This window comes from Protopterus annectens, chromosome 7.part0 (genome assembly GCF_019279795.1).
Source record: "Protopterus annectens isolate FY-2018-M chromosome 7.part0, PAN1.0, whole genome shotgun sequence".
Lineage (NCBI taxonomy): Eukaryota > Metazoa > Chordata > Ceratodontiformes > Protopteridae > Protopterus > Protopterus annectens.
This window is the reverse complement of record NC_056739.1, coordinates 1,640,756,801-1,640,784,251: the sequence shown is the minus strand read 5'-3', so window position 1 is coordinate 1,640,784,251 and position 27,451 is coordinate 1,640,756,801.

Below are 27,451 nucleotides of genomic sequence, written 5' to 3'. Positions count from 1 at the left end.
ATATATATATATATATATATATATATATCTAGATATATACATATATATATATATATATATATATATATATATATATATATATATATATATATATATATATATATATATATATATATATATATATATATACACAAAAAAAATATATATATATGTTGCTGTAGATATACACATGTACATAACTAGGTTACGTTACAACTATTACGGGTAACATATGTTCAGACCGGGCATATGTTAGTGGGAGGTCCAATAAACAAATGTTTATCTCCCACACCTCCCCAGCTATGCCAATGAGACATAGAGACATGCAATAAAGGTAAATACACTACTGCTTTCCAGACCACCGGCAGGAAAGTACCTGTCGGAGAGATCTGCAAGCTCTACACTTTATACATGAATCATGGGGTCCCTTGCGGGACACTAAAAATTCGCCATGCAGGTGAACCTATGATGATTGATGTAACTAGAATGTAGCTGTACATGGAACAGTAGGTTGTGCAAGTCTGATAACACATGGGTTGACAAAACGTATGACATGTGTCCTGAAACCGGGAGAGTGGGCAGTGTGTAGGGGTGTGTTCATACCCCAGCTGCACTCACAGTAAGGATGAGTCATGAGTGCTATAGAGGGGTGTCAGGTATGGAAATCATGGGTATGCAATAATGGGTGTAAGTGTGCAGGTGGTGGTTGGCAGAGATGTACTAGGCCCGCCCCGTGGAAGTAATTAATATTCCTATGTGGGCAGAGCAGATGCCCATACCTCCCAAACCTGAAGAGCACATCTACTGGATAGTCCGTAAACCATTGGGGGAACACATAGGGACTGTATCAGTGCCCTGTACCCGATTATCATGGACGTCCGTGATTATGAATCAGAATCTAACACAGTCCTAACTAAACCCTTCCAGAACTAGTGATATTAGGTGGACAGGTGGCGGAATGCATGTAATGACTAATGACAACATGTATGAGTCATAAACAGCATGTACCTCGACAAATGTGAATGAATACATATGCCCTGTGACTGTCAATGTGTCAGGTTAATAGAACCAATCATCTAAATGTGTCCTTGAGAGTGTTATGCAGTGTCCCTGATACAATGTTCATTCTCCCCCATTCGTATTTGAGGTCTGCTAGTGACGGAAAGTGAATATTTCGCCGACTACCTTATGTAGATGATAACATAAAAGGTTGGGGTTACCACCTGTTCACCTTTGTGAGGGACACTCCCCTCTGGGCAGTTGTGTCCTGCAAAATGGATGTTATTATGGCACATGGCCTGTGATTTCAGGCAAAGAATCCATATATTGTCTGTAGTGGTTGTATAATACGATTATGTTGCATCTGAAACACATAGATGTTATAGGAAACAGTATTAGCAACTACAATGCTACAAGAATAACCTTTACTTATGCAAACCGGTGCAGTAGTAAATTTTCTTCTGGCTGTGGGTATGTGTTGCCTTGCCAAATCTGACATCTCTAAATATAGGTTCTATAGGGCTGCCACCTTTACAAATGGCCAAAGTGGGACCTGCTCTGTAGAAATGTCAGATGTACCAGGTCAGGACATACCTACAGCCGTGCATAGTACAGAAATATACATATTAGCACAAATCAAAGCTTAGTCTAGCAGCAGTCAAGTTGCTTATGCTACTTCACATAACATATAGAAGTGTTATTTATACAATAACTGTTACATGCAACTATTAGAGAAATGTAGAATATAATATTGTCCTGTAATCAGGATATTTGCTATGCCTAGATTATTTTTGCATGACACATACGCCTAAGGAGGGACTGTCCTACGCAAAGTGGGACAGGTGTTAATCCTAAAGTCTCACTTTGGCCAATTTAAGAGGTGGAAAACCTACAATAGGTATGCGGTAGCATGACCCAGCAGATGGATGTGGTTCCCAAAACACCTTTACTTGCCTGCATTGCAGAGTATTGGTTCACGTGTATCAGCCAGATGGGAGCAGATTGTATGAGGAACAAGCATATAATATGATTAACTCACTGGACAGGCCGCCAATTCCGTACAGTCGAACGACATGCCGTTGCCTAATGGTCAGCCATACTGGATACTGTAATCATGTAGTCAGAGGTAATAGGCATCACAAGGGATTGTGCCCACCCAGTGTGAGTGACAAATGCAAGCACCAGTGTCGGTGCATTTGAAAGTAAGGGAGCGAGCAGGTGTAATCATGTTTGGCTACCAGTATGTGAGTATTACACTGTTAAAGAAATGTGGAGTCTAAACAAGTATAAGAAGCTGTAACCAGAGATCAGCAGTGCTTAACACTGTGCAAACCCACGCACAACTCCTCCCAACTGCTGCAATGTGCCTTACTCACTCCGTATCCAATGGCCTTGTTCTGGCCGCAAACAAAGAACCATCCTTTACAAGTGTTGGTAGCAACAACCTGCACACACAGCTAATCGGAATTACCAATATACCATGGAAAATATACAGACAATAGACAGTACCACCCACATACCATACAGTACAGTCATCCAACAGTATAGCAATGTACCGGTAGATATGTCCGGACCACTGGTGATTGCAAACCTGGCCGTCTTGTGTTTAAGTGTGTGAGCATGCCCAGTATGACCATTACGCATGTTGTTGACTGACATTACTGTCATACCTTCATGTGTTTGAGCATGCCCAGTATGGTCAACTGGATCGCATGTGTTACATGTCCAGGAAGTCAGTACTGTGGTGCCAACCTCTGCGTTGTACACTGACATGTGGCATGCTGTGTTTGCAAGGTATCCATCAGTCATGTGGCATTCACTGTTGCTACATTTCTGCACATCATGGGGGGGCATCCAACTGTATCCACATTCCTACACAGCACTGGGGGGGACGCACATGACTGTTACATGTGTACGTTGGAAGGGGAGCACAGCTGACAGTTGTACACTTTTGCTACTACTGTACTGGTATGTCAGGTACTCCATTTCAGTGTGTGGACCTACCTAATGTGCTGGCTAGAGGGATACCAGTGTACTCCAGATCTTAGCTTTAATTACCAACATATTAGTTTCAGACGTCCTAGCCTTCACAACCTACATCCAACTGCCTGGTCTGCTGTAGTCTGTCTGTGGGTGTCTGTGGTGGGGGGGTCATCCATTGGGCATATTCAGAGGCCATTGTACAGCATTTGTCTGTGTTGGTCTACACCTGTCCAGCTGGTTGAGACTTGTGTGGGCTATATGGACACACATGATGTTCAGCCCATAACCTGCAATGGGTTAGGACACCCTGTGTACTACTGGCTACTACTGTGACCCTGATATGTGCTACAGATGTCATGGTACCACTATGGATGTGTACTGTCCACTGCCCTAACATTCAGCCACCAAAGTCCCTTACATGCTCACATCCATACCATAGCTACAGATAAAAACATATTCTAAAACAACTGCCAATTGGTAGGTTGAGTAACTTACCCTGAGGATATTCCAGACCTGAGGATGGTGCTACAGAGCTGCCTATGTCGGATGAACACAGTGCACTTCCTATACATGGCTGAGCACAGGTAGTGTCATGTTTGGCATCCCTTTTACTATCTGTGCTAGTAAGAGAGGGTGACATTCCCTGGTACCTACTGTGTCAGTGCATATGCTATGCGTTGCCTCTTTGCCAAGGCCAGGTCATACTGGGCTCACCTCCTTCCGCCTACTGGGTCCGGCTCAGGTAGTTCCTCCTCCAAGTCACTCTGTGTCTGTACAGGCCTTGGCATTGGTGGGGGGCTGTGTGGCCCTGCCCCATGCTGTTCCTGCTACAACTGTTTCCACAGGATCATATTGTGTAGCATAGCACATACCATAACAATTTGGGTGCATGCAGCTGGTGAATACTGCAAGGCTCCACCAGATGTGTCCAGACACTGGAACCGTGACCTGAGCATCCCAAACACATGCTCAGTTATATGTCTTGCCTGTGCGTGTGCCTCATTATGGTGTAGTTGTTCAGGTGTGTGTGCATTTATGATGGGTGTCATCAGCCACCACTCCAGTGGGTACCTAGCATCCCCCACTAGGTGACCGTAGGGGATTTCCATATTGGCAAAGATGTGGTACAGCTGTGTCAGATGCCATATATCAGAAACGTCATAGCTTTAAGGGCAGCCAGCACATACATTCAGTATAATGCCCTGGGCTTCGCATACAACCTGGCAGTTGATGGAGGGGATGCCCCTGCGGTTAATTTAGGCCCTACCCCACTCACCGGGTTGTTCTTTGATGCATATGTGCATGCAGGCTATAGCACCCACTACCCCAGGTTAGTCTGCCATTTGGTGGAAGAGACGCATATTGTTAGTCAACACCTCACGTGTGTTGAGGAAATGTATGTGCTCACTGGCATGTGGTGACATGGCATCCAGGAACTGGTGGAATACTCTGGATGCAGATGCCTGTGACATCCTCATGATATAATCAGTTGTGCTTTGGGAGGTACCTGTGGCTAGTATACCTAGGCCTACACATACCTTGCTATCCACTGGGATGGGTTTCCATTGGCCAGTTCGATGTGTCAGGTGTGGCCAGCACAGCTCAACAATCTGCTGTAGGAGGTCTCTGTCCACCTCATAGCACTCCACTATCTCCATCTCATGTAACCCCTGGTAGGTTAACCTGGGTCTGTACAGTCTTCTCTGTCTCCTCACTGAGGGTTGTTCAGCAGCATTCACATCCTCACCACCCTCAGCCTCCTGCACATGTTGGTTTATGTTGCCTGGTGCAGCCCTTCTCATTTCGTTGGATTGTTTTGTAATATTTCCCCACGTGTATACACCGGTGGTGTAGAGTGTGGAAAAAATCCATGTGTATGTGCTTGCTCACTTTATCATAGTGTTCTGGGCCGGACTGGGCCTGTAATCTGCTGATTGTGCTAATTATCACCTGTTTGTGCAGCTTGTTCACCTTAACTACTCTCCTACTGCTGTTGTCCCTCCCAATTGCACTAGGCAGGTATAGACACACTCCTAGCTTAGGTGTGCTAAGGCAGGAGCAATCCCAAGACACAGGGCTCCAATGTACAGTATGCCTGACACCTCCCCATGCTTTCACCTATATTCGAGTCCTGCACCTGGCTATCTATACACATACACTCTTGGGATCTGCATCACACCCTGGGGATAAACGGGATTCATTATTTTCCACCTTGTTTTCATAGTATTGTCCTCTAATGCATAGTTACATGACCCATATTGAGCCTCCAAAATTATAACCACTGCTTACTGTCATGCTGATCCACACACAACTGGTTAAAAGCACCATACTATCACCGTATTCAATGTCCCTTGTTCTTCCCAGCAACAAAATAACTGGTCTCTACACACCTCGAACATTGGACTCTACACACCACAGACGATGTGCTTTACCACTAAGCCATGGTAGATATACATACATCTGAGGTGATCAGGTACAGATCATCCAGCACAGGCATTCAACAGTATAGGACATGTATTCCATCATGTAGATTTATGTGTGCTAATGTCTATATATATATATATATATATATATATATATATATATATATATATATATATATATGTATATATATATATATATATATATATATATATATATATATGTATATATATGTACACACATATACACATATACATATACACACACATACGTAGATATAGAATATATATCACAACAGCGGACCACGTGACACCAAAGCATTAGACAAGAATGAAAAGGAAACCACATGCACTTCCTGCATTATGTACTGGTGTTAATATCAAGGCAGGTGTGTTTCGTTGCATCACATGGGTCAGACTGTATTAAAGGTAAGATTAGGGCTGCTGACATTTACTCACCAGACCTATTGGTGAATGTATGTATATGTCTTGCCAACCCAGTTTCTTGGACGATTGTGACATTTATGGACACTATATATGAAAACAACAAAACACGCTCAACACATCCTCGAGCTAGCTACTCACAGATACCAACACATAGGATATGACTGCCAAACACACACACCTGTCATGCCTTGGAATAGAACACCTGCCGGTTTATTCTATCACACTACAGCATTACGCAGTTACAGAACACACTACCGAGATTACTGGGACACAGCACTCCCAGAGGCATACTTCTAGGTGGGTGACATCATCAGCAATGGAAAAGACGCCGACAGGGATTGTATAGAGTGTGAGCAGTCTAAAAGCATATTACTGTCCCCAGGCAGACGGAGACAAACACACGCCAGTGGTATGATCAGGACAACTGCCTATCTACGGCCCACTATTACAATACTACATAGATACGAGACACTCCACAGACACTACACCTTTCAAGACTGTCAATATGACCTTCTAGGAATGCAGACATTGACATGGATGCCGGCAGTTACGATGTACATTCCTGTAAACCAGTGTGTTCAATGTAGGAATCCATTCTGAAGTGGGGTATGGCCATCTGTTGCCTGGACAACCACTATACCGACACTAGGTGTTACTGAGCAGGCTCACACACTTAGCAGCACACGTCCGTTTGGAATGCACTATGTGTCCATCTACATAACATCAAACTGGGCATGCTCACACACTTAGTAGCAAAGGGCTGTTTTGTATGCACTCTGATTCTAAACATGGAAGGGCACAGTTTGTCGATAGTTGTCATTGTTAGCATGAATGCTGCACTACATATATCTGACACCGGTCTTCTACACAACGTCTGCTGCTGTCCGTCACCTTAGATGTACCAATCTAAACCTGGCACACTAATACCACCCGTGGTGATGTCCTGCCAGGAGTGGCTGCTTCGCCCATATAGTGCCATTCATAGACGAATGTCCTGAGACCAGGTTAACACCCTGACACCTAGATGACAACTGCATTGCATGTGTATGCTAAACAGTGCTAGATGTGTAGCATTCATAAACGCAGCTGCCAATATAGATCCATCAATGGGGAATACTGACATCTGTGCAGTGAGGAACACCTGGCTGAAGGCTCAGTTGTGCACAAGAGCACTACCACCGTATACCTCGGATACAGACATGTGGGCCATAACACCATTTTGGACCGTTCCAGGTGGTGGTGTCCCCACGTACATGAAGGCCACTCACATGTACTGACCAGTACACCCTCAAGAGCCATCACAGATGTGTCAGGTGCAGATCACAGAGTCAAAAGCCACATTCTAGGATGTAGCCCTCAGACATCACCATGTCCTTGGACCAGCAAAACACATCCATACATGTGGCAGAACATATATTAGTACAACACCATGTGACCCATGACCAGTGGACTGTACCTAGCTCTACAGCAACTGTGCAGACTACCCATGTACTGACACAGTTGCATCATGTGTTATGCAATGCAATGATACCACTGTTCGTAACCAGGTTGGCTGTATACATTGGGCCCTGGGTCATATACAGCTGTAACAGATGACTGTTGCTATACACCAGTAAACACCCTCATGTTTGGATATGACATACATGTACCTGCCGTGGATATGTACATGCCACACACACACACACAACACATATGTACATAGCATAGCTGTTGCTGTCCTTCATGCAATTACACACATGCACATGGAAGGTAGGTCCATGGCTGTTGAATGCTAAGAGTACATAAAGTGTGATAGCAATGTTAACTGAATTAACATTCCCTCTGTACTGGTTACCCATGACAACTACCATATCATACAACAGTCCATGTGTCATGTATGTCAGCACACATGTCCACCAATTGCACTGCCTACAAACATGGCTAAATGACAGGAATGTAGGGCCTACACACATGTACATGTAGTGGTGTGCATTCAGCTACCATGTGTGAGCAGTAACTGATGTTTGCAGGTGATCTGTGTCTTACTACAACGTGCAGTTGCAATGCAGCCCCATCACTGCCAACTATATATGGTGAAATACTGACAGTATGTTAAGATGTACATCAGGTATGGATGGACGTGTGGACATAAAGTGGTGGGCCATCTTTGCAGATGGATGTTTGCTGAAGACAGCTCACAGGTGTGTCACAAGCTGTCCTACCGTAACATGTGCAAACACTAAGCTATGTTTCTGTTAATTGAAGGGGAAGACATACAACCTACACAGTGGTCAGGGTGTCACTGACTGTAAATCACTTGACACCTGTAACACTTAAGACCTCCCATGTGCATATATCAGCACAATTGCCAAAGGTAGCATTGGTACACATTGTAATGCAGGCAATACTGCTGCATGTTTGTCATACATATCATAAGATAGCAGGTGTTTGATTCACAGTAATGCCATGTGTGTTTGCTTTTGTGTCCATATATGCCACGTATGGTGGGGAATACATCCCAGTTGTTACACACCCCTGTACACTGTTGTAGAGATCTGTACATACTGCAGTGTAGAAAGCAAGACATAGGCAGGGGTGGGGTGTGTATCACACACATGTGAGCTATCTGTATGTACATGACATAGGTGCATTCAATTGTGGACTCCACAGTGTGTGTGTGTATGTATGTATGGCTGTCTGTTCCATGGAGTGAGATGTATGTTACCATAGTGAACAGATAGGACACCTAACCCCTCCAGGTGATGCAATCTACTACCCTGTTGATGCCATCGATCTTAGGCATTACTGACTACCTGTACATGTTCATTCTCTGTGTTGCATCATGTGGGTGCAGAGTACTGTATTGGTGACTACCACATAGGCAGGGGTCCTCACCTCAACACTATCAAGTTTGTGTGTGTTACAGTGTTGTTGACCCCGTGAGTGTGGGCGTGTTACTGTGTATGAATACATGTGTGCGAATACATGTGTCTGTGTGTGTGTGTGTGTGTGTGTGTGTGTGTGTGTGTGTGTGTGTGTGTGTGTGTGTGTGTGTGTGTGCGTGTGTGTGTGTGTAGTTGTGTGTTCTCATCGTGTAATGTGAATGTGTATTACTGCTACACAGTGAGGCCTCAAGCTATCAACTGGCCTCTACCCTTGTCATCAGCTAGACCGCTATGTAAACTCCCCGCCCCATGTAACTGTACCTGTGATGTCACCCGGTATGGATGTCATGTCTCTAGCCACTGTAGCTTAGTACACAGCTCACATGCTTTTGGATCAGTAGATGTGTAGACATCTTTGGAATGTCAGCCTTTCTAACAGTGAGGTTGAAGCTATGTATAGCATGCTGGTATTGCCATACATGCCTGTGAGTAGTCCACATTTATACATGGGAAACTGCAAACACTGGTACTCAATGGCACATGCAATTAGACCTGAAGGAGGGAAGCAAGACATCATTACCAACATGCTGTTACTGTTGTTACCAAGACACATACTGTGAACAGAAAACAATGTATTCTAAACCTGCACTGCATGGTATGTCTGCTGCATGTCAACAGTACACAACAATTATAATCTACACTTATCTCCCTATTATGTTCACCCTGTGCATCAGACCATATGAGCATGTCCCTGCACCGATGGTGTGGATGACAGGGATGTGGCACAGGCATCATCATATGCACAGGGTGATAATTTTGCCAGGGGCCTAGGTTGCACCAGTGGATGACATTATGTGTGTGGGTTAGGGCCTGTGATCTAATTGGCCATGTGTGGTTGTTATGCATGTGAGTGTTGCGGTGCCTTACAGATGTTTCTGGTGTGTGCGTGTATGTGTGCTCACAGTTCTGCCATGTGTCTGGTCTACACAGGGGTATTATTGACAGCTCCAGACTGTACAGACCAGGATTTACAGCTCACGGTGTCCGGCCACAGCCATGTGACCTGTTCCTGCCAGGTGTTGCATGGGCATTACCAGGCAGAGGTGCAGATTGGGTACTGTCCATTGACACATGTCCACTGAAACCGTGTCCCTATTGGGACCATCCAGGGCCATGTCCACATGGCCTGCTGTGTCTGGTGTGGACATCACAGCACCAGCTGTACTGCTGCTACCACCACTATGGGAGAGGGCATGTGAGGTAGCTCATTCATGCAGACCTGCACCAGGTGATGTAGCTGGCCTACGTCCATGTGCCCTATGCCTCACTCCTACCAGATGTTCCAGCGCAGACAGCTCACACTCACGGATTGTCATGCCACAGTCAAGGATTCCAACCATGTCACCCAATCATCTGTCCAAAACATCAGCAATCTGCTGTTGAGCATTTGCCAATGCCTGGATGTTGTCAGTTAAAGAATGGATAGCAGCCATCTGAAGCCTCTGCCCTTCTCTGTTCTGCCATTCAGCACATGCCTGTGCTGCCATTACAGTCTGAAATATGCATCTGGTGACACCAGCTGCTGCACTCTGTCCTGCAGGGGCATGTTGGCCAGAGGTCCTCCTACGAGCAGCACTGGCCACATGCCTGTGTGGCACATCTCCAGTCATTTGACTGACACCATGGTGTGAATACACACCTTCCGTAGCCACCACACGTTCCTGTTCCAAGCTACTACATGCTAACTGTCCTTCCTATATGGCCACTGGTAATGGGTATGTGTTGGCATGAGATCTGTGTGCGGGGATGAGGGGGATATAGGTGGAATGACAACCAATGGCACCGATTCAGCCCCTGAAAACCCTGCCTGTGCCTCAAGCATATGTTCTTCATCACTGCTAGAGTCTGTGGGGACACTAACATCAGATGGACCGCAGGAGGTAACGCACCTACATCACCTGTGAAGGCAAACAAAGACTCTGCATTACAATACAGACACACACACACACACACACACACACACACACACACGCACACACACGCACACACACACACACACACACACACACACACACACACACACACACACACACACCATGCATGTGATTTGACAGAAGGCATGCAACATGCATGTGATACAGCAGATGGCATGCAGCTCAGACAATAATAGTGGTAGTTATCATAGATCCCTGGGTTGCACACAACAGCAAGCATGCGTCAAAGCAGAAGCCATGCATTTCACACAATCATGGTAGTAAGCATGCATCCCTGAGTTACACCATGTGGACGAGCACATGTTAACAGTACACGTGGCTGATGTGAGGCATATGACCTTGACATTAACATGTAGTATGACATGTAATCTGCTGACATGTGCATTGACATGCATACATGTTTGACACAATGGTGTCCTGTCACATGTACAGTGGTGTAATGGTGTCACATTGCAGTGTTGTCTGTGTACCCTACAGATAAAATGCACTTTTAGCAGATGTGCATGACCATTGGAGGATATTATGAGGCATCTATATTGCTATACAGTGTGAAGTACAGACACATTGCCATTGCATGGAATCATGAGGCGTCTCTATTGCTATACAGTGTGGATTACACACACAGTGCATAGCCATGACTGTGTGCATACACAATACATATATACTGTGGATTGTGACCCACGTTGCTGAGGTGTATATACACTGAACCATGATATGTAATGTGTGACACAGGTCACCGAAGGACATATGGATGACACCCCTGTACATCTGCAAACATATTTTAGCTGCCTGGCAACCATGTCCACACATAGCAGACTTGTCAATTCACCATGTCCCACATGACATTTGTGTACCACACACACGAGGTGCATGGCTTACAGTGATGTCCAACAGCAGCAAGGGAAATGTACTTCATCTTTGGCCTGATGTGGTTGTCTGTGTATATATGTGGATGCTGTACAGGTGACTACTGTCATGCTGTGACACATTCATGATGTTCAACGCATCTTATGTGGTCAAATTAAGTGACGCCTCCACAAGCTGTGCACAGGCTTGTAGGATGTCCAGTGTCCCACATCTGCAATATAACCATTCAACAAAGGCTATAGTTGGACCATGTGTAGCCAATGTACAACAGGGTGTACACACAAGCACATCATATCTACTGTGTGTTGCTACATGTCTCTGGCAATCCTCCATGGCCATGTGTGAACATGTGTTGGCCAAACAGTTGTGATGGCCATCTATCTCACATGTCTGTGTTGCCCCATATGACATACACCCATAGATGTCAGATACTCCACTGTCCACAGGGTTATGCAGACAAAGGGTTGTATGTTTGGTATGTGGGGTATGTTTTATGGGATAGTGAGACAATGTTGCAGCTGGGCCACTACATGTCATGGACATGTCAGATGGCACATCACAATGTGTGCACTCATTGCAGGGGCATATTGCACAATGATGAATCCTGTGGGCTGCCCATACTCCAGCTCTCTGTGTAGTACTGTTTGTGTACCCCACATGTGTTGTTCTGATGTATAGTACATATTCCTACATTGAACAACACCTCTACCATTGTATGCACAGGTGTCCACACATCTAGTAATGACAGTTTCTGTGGTTTCATGTCAGTGTTTCACTTAGTTTGTAAGTATTGCACATGAGTAGCCAGTGTGATGGATTAAAGATGCAACCTGTATATTGTGACCAGACCATACATTATGTGTATATGTGTTAACTGGCCACATGGCGAATAGATCTGTGCATTAACATGCCTGATACTTATAACTGTCTCATCTGCAACAGCCTGCTGTCTCTGCAGAATGCTAGAGGTACCTATATAGGGGTGACACAGCAGTATGGTCATTATCCACGACTGTATGACAGCTACAGGGTGCAATGTGCATGATAACGCATTCACCAGTACAATAGGATATACTATGGAATATTCACACATGTGTGCATACACAGAGTAGCATACTATAGTATGCAGCATATGTATATACATGTCTTGCATATGATGTTACATTACATATTGTACAGTGACACATGCAACTATATGGGATGTGCAGTAGTGACTTACCAGGCAACTCCAAGCACAGTGGTTGAGAGATACCCACCTCCACAATGGCAGCTTGGGTTTGTGGATGCTGTTCTGATGGTGACCCCAGGTTGGCCAGTAGCTCCTCGGTACGTGTGAGTGGGGGCTGGGTTGGTGGCCCACCACCTGTTGCACCTTGTTCTCTGGTGATTGCATTCACACGCTGTTTTATACATCTGATCAGGCCTGTGCAGTGTCTGTGCACCTGCTGGCATGTGCGGTTATGGCCATCCACATAATTAACCCTCCTGTGAAGTTCCTGCCACAGGTCATCACTCTGCTGTGCATGCTGTGGCACATGGCTAAACAAGACATCATAGTTGTCTTGGAGGTAAGAAATAAGGGCCTCATCCTGCATGCGGGTACAGGCTGGGAGCCTTGCTCGAGGCATATCTGGAAAACATAATGATGAAGACAAGTCACAGTATCTCAGGGATGCACAGAATTACAGCTGTAGATTCATGTGTATCACATTTAGTACATATGAACAGTTGTCTTTGCAAATCTTCATGACACTGACACCACTGAAGTTTGTGTCACCCAATGGGGTTATCACCATACATGTGTGTCACCTGATTACATTGCTCATACTCCATGTGGATGCTGTCTTGATGTGGGCATGTCTGTTTGCCTGTATTGGTGTTCTTACCTATCAGCACATGCCTGGATGTGTCCACATTAATGCTGTCAACCTTGATGCTGTGTATATGTCACATATCAACACATACACTGCCTTAATGGACATGACCTGTAACAATGCAGACATGCACATGGAAGCCTTTACATGCATGTGTTTTGCCATATACATCTACACGGCACTGTACATCAGTTCAACATCCTGCCACTTATCGCCTGTGTTGCACATGTGATACACATGGGACAATGGCTAGCCGGATGGTATTTGCAGGGAAGGTTATCAACTATAGCATGTACGGCCAAGGTCATGTAGTAGTCTGTATGCCCTGAGCGTAGGATGTAGGGTTTTCTAGCTGTAGCTGACAGCCATGTTTCTGGCGCCAGGTGAAGCAGTGCCATATAATTGATCCAGACAGTTAATGATACATCTAACATGCGGTCATCACACCATGTCAGACAGAGGTGAAATGTGCAGCTTTGCTGGACAGGGTTGCATAGTATGGCAGGAATATGTAACATGCATGACATAAGGATCTGTCCAGCATGTGGCGATCCTTGTACTAGGAAGGTGGATGTCCATGACATATGTATTTCAGATCAGGTTATGTACGTGTAGCATGTCCAACATCACAGTGTTGGACATGTTTTTATGCAGGGTAGGCATCATGCTACATAGTGGAGATGAACATTGTAAAGGCTGGTGTCGCCCATCCGTTGCTTTTTTAAAGCTGTCTTGCTATGTTAAACTCCTTTAACATAGTGAGACACTTTGTAAAAAGCAACAGAGATCTTGCTTTCTCCGTTGCTTTTGCCCACTGCTCTGATGTACTGCGTAAGCATACGCATGTGCAGTACATCAGGACTGCCACAGAATACAGACAGCTGCAGAAGGGCACCAAGGAGGCATTATACAATGCCATTATTTAAGAATAATAATTATTTTATTTTTTAAATAATGTCATTGCATAATAGCAATAACCCACTTCTGGGTGTGGGTAATGCTGGATTTACCCACAGTTGTCTTTGTTTAGCCACTTGGGTTTCGCCCTCATGAACAAACCACACAAACCATGGGTAAATCCAACATTACCCACACCCAGGTGTGGGTTATTGATATAATATAGTCTCCATATCCTTTGTTCATAACGTTTGGTCGTGGCAGAATGTGTGATTGCTATGGTCCATGTTGTGCACATATTTGAAAACTTCAACTGCTGTATACGGCATACCCATGGATTCAGGAATGCACACACTTCCAACAACCACATTACCGTTCACAGACTCCAAACCCCACAATACCGAACACTCAAACTCGCGACAGTCAAACTCCTGGAGCTAACATAAACACAGAACACACACACACGCACACACAGACAAACTGCTCCCTATCACATCCAAACAAACCATCCTACACTACGTATGGCCAGGTGGGCATGCCCCATACACACCCCATGTGGGTGACTGCGACCCCCACACCACACCTACTGTAATAATCTACCTCCAAGATAGCACAAACAGACACACAAAGCAAACACACACACGCACACACATTACAGTCCCACGGAAACACACACTGCACCCAGAACACACACTTACACACACTACAGCAATCAGAAACACACTTAAATGCAGTACCTACCTGGACCGCAGCACCAGAAGCACTAACTAAATGTCCCTTAACATCGTGATAATAGTACTCGTGGTTCTAGTGTTCCAGTACTGTGGTCTTTTGGTCTTTAAGCCCCGTGATTACACGTGTCGGTATGTAAAGCATTTGGTATTTGGTAGTATCCTATTTATATGTACCTCCATGGTTGTGTACATGTTGTTAACCTATCTATATATTTGCATATATATGTATATCCCCATATATCGACATATATCTCTCTATCACCCTTTCTATCTCTGTATTATATATATATATATATATATATATATATATATATATTTATAGAGAGAGAGAGAACACACCTTTTGTTGGGTACATGGTGGTGTATACTATTTCCTGAACTCTGCCCTTTTGTGTTTTAACTTGTCACAATACACACCTGCCATTGGCACATCTCAGGTAGCTTAGTGGTAGGGTGATTGTGTACATGGTTGCGCGTTCTACTCCTGGCAGTGTTCATTTTACCTCTCAGAGCAGGCACCATTAGCACAAGGGTGAATAACACAGATTTCAGTGGTTTTGGCCAGCTTTGCCCGTGATCTGCATGATATTCAGCAAAGCTGAGACCTGTTTTGTGCATATCCATGTAGTCATGTTTAAACGATGCTTACCGGCACTTGCTGGCGCATAGACCCACTAATATGTGCTTAAACATGCTCTAATGACCTGCATCCAACATCCATTATTCAGGACATCAGAATTAGGTAACAGCCCTTGCAGGTCGTGGAACCGGGGACATGCATGAGACAGTCAGTGGCTTTACCACTGGGGCATCTGAGATATGTACAAGTGTTATTGTGTTTAGTATGTGGACTGTACTACGGCTGTTCCTCCATACTGCAAACAAATGTGTAACTCAGTTAGTTTACATATGGATGATACCTATTAATGGTATGTCCAAGTGATGCTTAATGGATGTGCTCCAGCTATGGGAATCCATGTCACAGTGAGCCACACACTGTAATGTGCTACACCTTGCCACAACCATAACCGGAGAATGCTGGGGTGACAGATACCTGTCATGGGTACTCCCCATGCTTTGGAACTACATCCCTGATTACATTATATGGAGCCCCTCATTAACACACCAGGGAATCCTTGCAGAGTAGGTGGAGAACAGTGGTTACACCCCAGGGATCCTGCAATTGGCTCTGCTCCACAGAGGGACAGTTAGTTAATCAATGGGTTGGCAACAGCAGACACATTTTGGCTAGGCTGATGAATGGCCTTTGACAATTAGGCATGTACCTACCAATGTACCTAGGAACCTATACATACAGTATCAACACATGCTGCTAGCTTAATTTACTGTTCAGGTGTTGACTTACCTTGAACCAAAAGCTATTGTGTGTGCAATAGTTGAGGGCTGCCTATGTAGGATGCACACAGCAGACCACCTATACATGACAATTTACAGGTGGTCGTGTGTGTGTGCCATCCATTTTACTGTGTTTGCAGGTGGAGAAGTGTGTCAGTCCATAGGGGCCTACACTGTCAGTGTATGTGCTATATGTTCCCTCTTTGCCAAGGCATGGGCATATTAGGCACACCTCCGTCTGCCTACTGGGGCTGGGAAAGGGTATTTGTGGTCTGAATGCCTCTGTGCCTGTGATGCCCTTGGCAATTGCGGTGGGCTGTGAGGGCCTTCACCATTATGTCCCTGCTGCAGCTGTTTCCGCAAGATCATATTATGTATCATGGCACATACTATGAAGATGTGGGCACACGTGCCTGGAGAGTACTGCAAGGCTCCACCAGATATGTCCAAGCAACGGAACCATGATTTCAGCTTCACAAACACACACTCTATGATGATTCTGGTTTATGCATGTGCCTCATTATGGCGTTCTTGCATGGGTGTGTGTGCATTTCTGATGGGAGTCATCATCCATGGCTCCAGTGCATAGCCAGCATCCCCCACAAGGTGGCCATATGGGATGTCCCCCCTGACAAATACCTGGTACAGCTGTGAGGCATGCCAGATGTGGGAGTCATGGTAGCTTCCAGGTCTGCCAGCACACACATCCGTGATAATGCCCTGGGTATTGCACATGACCTGGTAATTTATGGAGTGGTATCCCTTGCAGTTTATCTAGTGCCTACCATGCTCACCGGGTGGTGACTTGATATGTATGTGTGTGCAGTCTATTTACCCAGTACCTCCGGGTAGTCTGCCACATGGTAGAAGAGGTGCATATTGCTGGCCAACTACTACTGAGTTTGGGGGAAGTATATATGCTCATTGGCATGTGGTAACATGGCATCCAGGAACTGGTGGAGTACCCTGGATGCTGATGCCTGTGAAATCCCCATATCTCCAGTTGGCCTTTGAAAGGTACCTGTGGCTAGTATTCTCAAGCTTACACATACCTTCGTGTCAACTGGGATGGGCTCCCCTTTGTTGTTTCTGGCTTTGAGGCTTGGCTGGCACAGCTCAACGATTTGCTGTACAATGTCCCTGTTCACCCTGTAACACTCTACTATCTCTAGATCATCTAGCCCCTGTAGGTTACCCTTGGTCTGAACACACTTCTCCTCCTCTGGGGCCTGAGGTGGTTATCAGCATCATCCTCCACACCACCTTCAGTCTCCAACACATGGTGAGGAATCACAGCTATGGCAACTCCCAACAAGTACATTGTAAAAGTTCCCCATCTGTTTACACCGATGGTGCAGTGTTTGGGAATACACGCATGTGTGTGAGGTGCCTTCACACTTTATACTATTGTGCTTTGGAAACTGGTGATGTCATAGGGTGTGTATATGCAGTCAGAACTGCAGGGTATCTTACTTATGTGTTTTACTGCAGGTACTGCTATTGTGGTGCCTTTGGTGTTGAATTACATTTAGCTGCCATGGATCACCTCTTGCCCTTGCCTTCACTTTTCATAAGGATTCCCCTCCCATTGTCAGGCATGCATCCAGCAGCCTGCTTTCTTGTTTTGTACTTTCCCAACCCAGGATTGTGTTGCGAAATGTGCTCTATAGCCGATCTACTGCAGGTTTGCTTTGCTTTGCGGTGACAGTTCTCTTTTCTTTGCAATCCGGCACCTCCCCTATCCTGTTCTGCAGGTTGCTACTAGCAGCCTTGTTAGCTACCATCAATGGCCCACTGTGAGTTAATAGATGTTAATTTCTCAGTTGTACTCCAATTACCCTAAAGTGGCATTTCCTTATTGTCTTCCCGTAACCTTCCTGTTTCAGCTGTGGTGCACACTGCGTGCAGCCATTTACCGGGTTTTGAGCGTGTTGTCATCCACATACACATGCACTTTTGGTCACCATGTGTGCTCTCAGCTAAGCAAAGCTATTGCTACATCCACACCCCTATCCTGCAGCTTTGCTTAGCAATGGGAAACTCGGATTAGCAATGCTCCAAAACAGCTATGGTGGCACACCCCACTGTTGATGTCATGTTTACCTCCAGGCCACTCCTCAGTGTTGTACCACTGCATCGTATGGTACATCCTTAGGCTGGCAGGATGTTTGCGATTCAGTATTACTTGCCTCATTTGCATGGCATTGATTAATAATTCATAGTTACGGTGCCGAACACTGTCACAGACCCTTAGCAACCCTTGCACCTTGGTTGTGGGGTAGCATGCATACCATTGACTATTATGGTGAAATCATGAGTTGTGTTACATTGGAATTTTATGACATCTGTATATATTTTCTTTGTGTTCCCATTTGCGCACACATGCCCTGCAGTTGTACTTTGCGTTAGTGTGGTCATGACATTAAATGTTATTTTTTATGTGTTGTGCATGTTTTTCTTTATGCCATTGGCTGTATATTTAGCCATTGGCATATGTTAACTTTGTAATATGTATGTTGGGTCCGCTTTCATGGCTCCTATGTTCTGTTTGGAAAAATGTAAACCTTTTTATTTTTGGTTTACATTTCTGTATGCTTACGCTATGCCTGCACCACTTCATGAATCGCTATGTACCTTCATTTGCATGCTGCACTACTCCACATGAGGTGATTAGCATACATGAGCCGAGACATCAGATCTGGCGTATGCTGGTAGTGCATGTGGAATTGGATCGTAGCTGAATTGCTCAGTGGCCATATTTGGCATTATACTGCCTACACTACGCCTGCGCCTGGTACAAGCTTCATGAATTCCGGGGTAAGACTTCTAGTAATGCAGCAAACTGTATTTGAAGTTGATCATTGTTGTGTGCTACATCCGAGGCTTCTGTACTCCATTATCATCAGTTTAACAAAAACATATTATCATTATATCAAAACATTATTAAAATCCACAGTTAAGCACCCAGTCTTATCACCAAATAAATATTACACTAAACAGTAAGCACTGACGAGTAGGCAGTTTCCAATAAATGTCCAACCCATCTTCAGGTAAAAGTCTCCTAAGAGAAACTAAGCAATTGAATCCTGAGCATGTAACTCAACTTATTCTATGTATTCTCAGAATAATGAAGCAAACTATAATATGTAGCATTCACATATAAAATACATTTTAGTACTAAATCTTACCTCCAGTTCTCAGCTTTAGAAAAATACCATTCTTGTCATATTAGCAACATATTATATCAGCCTTGTTTCTCTTGTCTTCCCAGTAATCTCTCTACCTGGAAAATACTTTTTAATAACCCCTCACAACTTAAAATAATGGAAGCTTCCTTTAGCTCATCATATAAAAGAATTTCCTTCTCATTCTTTTGGTTTTGCCGTTATAGATCATGTTACTATTAGTGATAGGTCTGCTTGGCCAGTTTTATTAGAATTGAAAGAATTAAGATGGCAAATATTGACACAATCTGATACATGGCCAGGTCTCAATGAGAGAACATCTATCACTCCAGTATTGAAACTTAAAGCGTTGCACAGGGGAAAAATACATTAATATATTAATATTAATATTCAGAATTATGCTTTACAAGTTTGCAATGTTTGATGCACAGTGTTGTGTGTAATTAGATTTTTTACTAATGCTTATATAAAATTTTTTAAAAATTAGATTTTTAATATATTTTATATATATTTTTCAGAATATTATTATTAGAATTTTGTTAAGTGAATTTTTGTGCTCTTTTTAATGAATTTTGTAAAAACATCCAGTTATTTTGGTAACCAACCAGTAGATGGCGCATTACTGATAACCAATATGTGAAAAGGAAATGACATCATTAGATTGTTCATCAGCTGACAATTTGAAATGATATAAGGAAATGACATCATTGCTGCTGTTTGTCTGAAGAAGTTTGACATAGATCAAACGAAAAGCGCTTCACAGTTTATTTGATTTGAGCTTTTGTCTTCAATAAAATATCTTTTTGGCTTCTGCATCATGGTTTGGTGGCTACTCCTGGATATTTTCTTCAGTTTAATACCCCATGTTGTTTCAGACTTCCAATAAAATATAGTTGGCCTTAGCATTATAAAAGCGGTGCTAATCAAGAGAAGAAGCATAATATGCTGCCATTATACAGTATTGCTCCTAATATTGCTAACATAAACATTGTTTAATATCTCTAAAATATCAATCCATAAACTCATTTGCACTTTGTCATGAATATAAACTACTATCAGATGCTATGCAACCAAATGTAATGTTATAATCACCCTAAATTTCAGTAAATTAGGTTCATAGTTATATACTAGGCTACAAAGTACTGGGGCCATTGCAAGCCTAACCAGCCATCCCAAAAGTCTCCTATGAGTTATTATGCTTTAGATGTTATTTTAAGGTGGTATATGTTACTTACAGCACAGATGTTAGCTACAATCAGAGACATAGTTGCCAGACCAGGGGTGAATTTTTGGTTTCCCATTCACTGGTTTAGATTGCACTTGAATAGGGTTAGGGTAGGACTCTGCTTCACATGGATGGGAAGCCTGGTCCAGATAATGGGAATTCTCAGAGATACATACCTGTTTCTCCAACTTGTTTGGTTTATATATCATAAGCAAACTTTTAAGTCATTAGCTTTAGTAGTTCTGATGATGTTCATTTTATAGATATGCTAAAGGTCCATCAGAGTGGGGGCAAGGAGATCACCTCTTAGTCTTTAGGAAACAGAGTACAGAGATAGGGCTTTCAGATAATCTGCATGGGACATTTTGTTTACAACCTGTATTCTCTTTATGATGAACCTCTGTGAACACCCAGATGTTGCATGTACCTGATCAGGTACATAACAAAGGGGGTGTTATACTCAATGATATGTCTGATGTGTGCTGAATAAAGTGGCATGATGACTTGGATGCCATGGCCTTACTTATAAGTTGAGTGACATTGGATGATTTTCTTACTACCTTAGGCACATGTTGATCGAAATCCAGGTTACTATCTGCATGCATCTCCACGTTCTTGACTACGAGGACCAATACTCAGTTCACTCCCATTTCACACCAGCTTATAAAGGTTAGATTTTATTAACATCTACAACATGGTGAAGCCAACCTTTCTATAGACAACATGTCCAACTTCTATCACAACACACTATTATCATATAACAAATAACAGGCTAATTTCGGGAATGTTCCAGTACTGCAAACTATACTGCCTAATCATATTGAAAATCCTCACATACACCTATCTTGACCAAAACCCCATAACAAAATAAAAAATATATATACAAAACCATTTGATAAGCAGGGCATCTCACAATCTTACAAACTTATAAAAAGCAACACATCGGTTAAAAAATATTAATATTTAGCATTGTTCCTCATGGTATTTACTTAATGTTGCTTTAGCTATCAGTTATCAAACATAATCACACTATCAGTACTGGCCTTAGTTCAGTCACAAAAAACAATTGTTATACAATTGTTTTTCCTTCCTTCCTTCCTGTGTTCCAGTAAAGAGTGATATTAACTACTGTTCCTTGGATCTGTCTCCTTTCAGCTTAATAGGTCTGTCAACAGATAGAATTACATTAACAATATGTGCCTTATTTTAATAATCAACAACAACTTTTATGCAATTTTCTTCCAATAAACAATAGGCAATGTCCATCAACACATTTTCAATCATCCAAAACAGTTTATATTCTAATATCTAAATCAAGGCAGTGTCCTTCCATTGGTCCTGTGACATAAGGCAATACTGCCAACCCAGCTATCTGGAATTTTGTAAATAATTATATGTCCTTTGCGAATATCAACATGATTCATATGCTTGTCTTACAAATGTATCAAAACTATAGATTATGTGCGTGTTAAACTACAGGTACAGAAGTGTGGTTTGAACATGGTTTGCAGAGTACTGAGCTTCAATGATGTGTCCACAGTGTACCCCAATGGAAAAGAACAGAAATATATACCTGTGCACATGCATATGTTTTAACAGTAGAAACAAGAACATACAGAGTTAACTTGCAAAACTTCAAGAAAATAGTTTAAATTAAATTGTTTTACAATTGTGCTATAAATGTTATCTCTCAGTTTCAATGCAATAGCAGACACAATGTTTAGAGCTAGAAGTTTTTTGTATTGTCTTGAAAGAGAAGTAATTACTATGCTTGAGATTGAGAAGTGTTTTATTGTTTTATGACTTCCAGGATCTGCAAACATCTGAGAGATATGTATTTTTCACAAGGAGATGTTAAATGCTACACTGGGGGTTTAGCTTGGGAACTAAAGTCAGGTGACAAAAAGTGATGCCATCCAAGCTAACCCAGCAGTAATATTTGATATTAATTTAAGAACTCTTTCAGAGAGAGACTGTGCACTTTGTATTTTGTTTCTGACCTGGAAACATCCACTCATCACCACCTTCTGCACTTCTGCCTGTGTGTGTTGTTCTGTAAGCAAGTTTTTATGGCATAGTAACTCTTTTAGATTCAGATAGGAATATAGTAGAATAGAGCTTAGATGTTTTCTTTATTTATTTGAGAATGTCCTGTAATGTTGTTTTAAATATTTCCTGTGATTATGAACTCTGAAGTCACTATGAATACATATTTAGTATTGTCTTGTTCTTTTATTATTTATTATTAAATATATTTAAGCCTATCTTTGTGGCTGATATTTGTGAGACATGTCTATACTCTTAAAGTACTTGCATATCTACATGCTGACACTGTACCGGCCACTCCTAAATAGCCTTGCTCTTTGTCAGACTACCATCTGAATAATAATAGCATTACACCATAGGATTGCACTCCCTTTGTTAAGGTCCGTAAGTAGCTGATAAAGAGTTGGCTGGTAGCACTTGGAACTACATTATAGTTTGGGCAGAAGGGGGCATAGCTAATAAACCAATGTCAGCCTTTCCCAGGTGTGTGTGTGTGTGTGTGTGTGTGTGTGTGTGTGTGTGTGTGTGTGTGTGTGTGTGTGTGTGTCTGTGTGTGTTTGTATATCGATCAAATTTCAAAGTGTGTGTGTGTGTCAGCTACTTTGGCAGGGACATGAAGCACTGGTTGGACGGAGAAGGTGCTGTAGGTTTTGGCTTGAACACACAACTGAGATCTCAACCACATAACTGTGCCAGTGGGGAGTCTTATTGGGGATCTGGAGAAAGAAGAAGAAACCAGCCCCAGACTGACTGTGATATTTGTGTGCTCTTAAGGGAAGTTGCACTTTATTGTGTGTGTGTGTGTGTGTGTGTGTGTGTGTGTGTGTGTGTGTGTGTGTGTGTGTGTGTACTTGTCATCCTCTCATTTTGTACATCCCCCACTGTTGCCAGTGGTGAGGATTGAGGGTCCTTGATTACCAGGCCAGTGCTGGGGCATCACAGGTCCTATTCAAACAAACCAAATATCAGGTCATTTTGAACCACCATCACTTCACAAAGAATCCCTACTTTATTGTCATCATAAGAATTAACACAATCCTAAAGCAACTAGCATCATTTTTCATTATTTATGTCCATTGTCTCTAAATTCCTATTGAACCCCAACCTATACCCACAAGCACAGTTCAGAGCTTTAGGGGGGTTCAAAAACAGGTTCATCTAATCAGGAAAAAGCATATTTAGAATCATAAGTTACAATAATTCAAACATGATTTTTTTAATTCTAGATCCTTCTAGATTTAATTCTAATTAAATAGTTTTTAACCATTTCAGTTGAGTGGTGTTATAAGAATAAAATGCAGTACAGCACTCAATATAAGGCCTCACCATTAATTTGTAGAGAAGAATTAAGATATACATATCCCTGCTTCAATCGAGTGGAGTATGCTTTTTATTATTGAATAGCATCTCCTAAAAACAGCTCCTAGATTATCTTCTAAGGCAACATCTTAGTAAATGAATATCCTTAAGTCTCTTGTTGTACTCACGCTTTTCAAAATAGTATTATTCAAAGCATAGGTTTGTTTTAAACTGTTAGAAGTAAAACAAACAGTGAAGAATGTCCAAGGAATATCCATATTGGCAGTCCAGCTGTTTATATCATTCTTATAATTTGGTGACAACACTCAAACATCATTGTGGGTTGAATTATCAATTGAAAACTTTCACTTCCTCCAACATTCTTGAAATCTACTCAATGTGCAGCACCGGGAATTTGCAAAGTATAATAAGCCTTTGTTTTGGGAACCAGAAAATATGTTAATTCCTAACTATGTTATTAAAATTTACATGGGTGCAAAAAGCAAAGATCACGTATCACCTAAAACACTGCAGGATCTCAGTTACGGTACAATTTTGGGAAAACTGCATTGGAACATTATGAAAATCTTCGGCTAAGTTTGTTCAGTAGGATTATCTGAGAAAAAGGCAATGTTTTAGATATTTTATAAGAATAATTATATTTTATAAGAATAATTGGCTTCAGAATTGAACTGTCAGCTACTATGAAAGTGGTCTCAGACCATGAGGTCTGTTTTTTTTAACTTTCCCATGTAGTGCATCCAAGCATACAGCTCTGACTGTCATACAAAAAAAAAAAAAAACAACAGACAGCACATTTTCCATGAATTATTTAATATGCTAGTAATGGGAGTTACATCACATTCTATATTAAAAGGTTCTACTAGTTGTCTCTTTTTAACATCTTATTTGTTAACTTAAAAAAGAAGGGAATTGAAAAAGATGAGAACTTTTATGTTAAAGGGAATAGGAGCTTCATTCAACCCTGTCATTTTAATAGATTATATGAATACTAATGCTTATAATCTATTTTTAATAGAATATAAATATTAGTATGCAAGTCATTGCAGTAAAGTAAATGCATAGGCATATAACATAGAATACAATAATCGGGTATCCAGTCATAAAACATATTATCTGTTCAAATCATGGATGCCAAGAACTTCACTTAGGGAGTGAAGCTTAAGAAGTAAATTTTGATATCCATGTTGAGAACACAGCTGGCTTTAACTGAGACAAAGTCATAATTCTTTGTAGTGCATCCTTGTATAATATGGACCATTGTCTTCTCTATGCACTACAGTTACAGGGGAAAAAAGTATGCCAGCAGGAAGTATTTTACCAGCTTTCAAAGCCCTTGAAAGCCAGAAAAACACATTGGCTTTGAAAGCTGGAAAATACTTTGGCACTGTCAAAGAGAAAGCAGACAAAAATGAAGTGTCCCTCTGAAAAATGAAGAGCTTTAAAATCTGTTAGACACTGTATTCTGCCACACTTTTTTATTCTAAGTGTGGCAGAGTGAAGTTCTAACAGCTTTTAAAGGGTCTATATTATATATTCGATGCTTTAAAATTTCGAACATAATATGTTCGACAACATACGAGCGAAACTTGAAACCTCGAATATATAATAAAAAAGTAAAAAAAAAGAAACTTACCTTAATGCTCTGAGCAGGGGGGCAAGCCTCCCTGCACCCCCACCCCCTATTTAAATATACCAACTCCGAGACCGCACTTCAGTGCAGAAAAGGGAAATTTTTCCATTCTGCCCATACGAAGGCTTTGCCTTTCACCTTCGAACTTTTCAAAGTTCAATCATATGGTGTCGACCATATGACATTCAAACTTTGAAATGTTCAACAATTTAATAGGGACCCGCTTTTAAAATCTGGTTTAGTTTCTGCTGCTGTTCTTTGCCAGTGTGTGATCCAATCATAGCACCTCTTAGGGATGAATAATGAACTCTTGTTAAGCACTGACAACTTGGGCCTCACACTGAGGAAGTACTCAGTAATGTTTCACTTTTTCTCTATATCCAAGAGTCATCTTAGCTGATGTCAGGTATGTTTATGAGGTCTTATCAAAGATTTGAAATGTTCAGTGCAAATATTTTCAGGAATACATTCTACAAGAGGGATAAACAACTCATGATTATCTAAGCAAACAAATTAAATGCAGGGAAAACCCAACCAGTTTAGATTTTCCACTGTATAATATCTAAAACTTCATAGGAAGTCCATGGATTATATGAAAATGTCCCCTTAAGGATATACAGTGTTTTAACAACATGACTTATGAATGTCTGTGACTTTTTACTTTTTACTTTGTCTTTACGCATAAATTCAGGTCAATAAAACTAAATCCCACTATCTGTGGACATCCATGTTTTGGCGTTTTAGTGACCTCATCAGGCACAGCACAGCATAAGTGGATTGTTTGACTATACTTTAGTGGAGTTTTCATAAATGCTCAGGTTGCAAATGTGCTCACAGATCAAGATCACATAAGATTGGGGACCCTTATCTAACGTGGAATATATCTCTGACATTCATAATTTGTCAGGTGAATATAATAAAAAGAACGACACATCTGGCAGCAGCTTTAAGGTGTTGTTGCTGCATGTGCAGTATGTTACAGAACAGTGATGCAAACCTCTCTTGAATCTGTACTTCAAGCAAGTGGCACTCCACCAAATATCCATTTCCATGTCGTGCAGTCAGCAGAATTTGACAGATGAGTTCCTACCATATATTCATAGTTTGGGGCAAAACATTTGAGATTATGGGCAATAACAGAACAACAAACATCTTGCATTTCAAAGGCACCATATAAAATCTGAACTCCAATGACTACTGCGTGGCAGGCCATGTTGTTTTTCATAGCACTGAATGGAAGGCTTACTTTAGAAGATGTGCACAACTTTACTATGTAAGTTATTCTGACTGAATAAAAGTGTCAAGAAAACAAATTTTCCTGGTTTATTGAAAGGTCATACAGAAAGAACAGCAGGATGAAAAAGGATAGAAACAATCAAAAACCTAATTATAGAAAATGCTTCTTAGGCACTTTTAAAATGACCATCACAAATACATACCAGTCCTGGTCTGAGACGTAAATGAAATAAATTAACTTTGTTAACTAATACCTGGACATTTTTTAAACTAAAGAAAATGAAATACACAGCACTAAACTGAATAAGTTCATCTGGTAGATTATGCATTGTAGTTAGTATGCTTGAAAGTAATGTTCTCTTCTCCCCTTTTCAGCACTTTGAAAGATAGGTG